This window comes from Austrofundulus limnaeus, unplaced genomic scaffold, assembly GCF_001266775.1.
Source record: "Austrofundulus limnaeus strain Quisiro unplaced genomic scaffold, Austrofundulus_limnaeus-1.0 Scaffold1741, whole genome shotgun sequence".
Lineage (NCBI taxonomy): Eukaryota > Metazoa > Chordata > Actinopteri > Cyprinodontiformes > Rivulidae > Austrofundulus > Austrofundulus limnaeus.
The window spans coordinates 55511-56265 of NW_013954143.1; positions in this window are offsets into that span (position 1 = coordinate 55511).

Below are 755 nucleotides of genomic sequence, written 5' to 3' on the forward strand. Positions count from 1 at the left end.
CTACTAACATGTGGTGAAGAAACTGACATGACTACCAACATGTGGTTAAGAAACTAACCTAACTACCAAACTGTGGTGGAAAAACTAACTAACCTACTGACCTGTGATGGAGAAACTAATGAAACTACCAACCTGTGATAGAAAAACTAAACAAACTACCAACCTGTGATGGAGAAACAAAACAAACTATAAACCTATGGTGGAGAAACTAAACAAACTACCAACCTGTGATTGAGAAACAAACCTAACTACCAACATGTGGTGAAGAAACTAACCTAAATACCAAACTGCTGTGGAGAAACTAACGGAACTACCAACCTGTGATGGAGAAAGTAACCAAACTACCAACCTGTGATGGAGAAACTAGCAAAACTACCAACCTGCAGTGAAGAAACAAACAAAACTACCAACCTGTGGTGGAGAAACTGAACAAACTACCAAACTGTGATGGAAAAACTAAACAAACTACCAATCTGTGCAGGAGGAACTCACCTGACCCGCAGCACAGTGAATGACCCGTCTTTCATGCCCAGAGCGAGCTGAGAGCCATCATTGTTGAAGGAAACACTTCGAACAGATTCCTCCATGTTACAGCGAGCCAGTAGGGTGTGGTCAGTTAGACTCCACAACCTGAGACAGGTGAGACAGACAGGTGAGACAGACAGGTGAGACAGACAGGTGAGACAGACAGGTGTGACAGACAGGTGAGACAGAAGGGTGTGACTGACAGGTGAGACTGACAGGTGACACAGAAA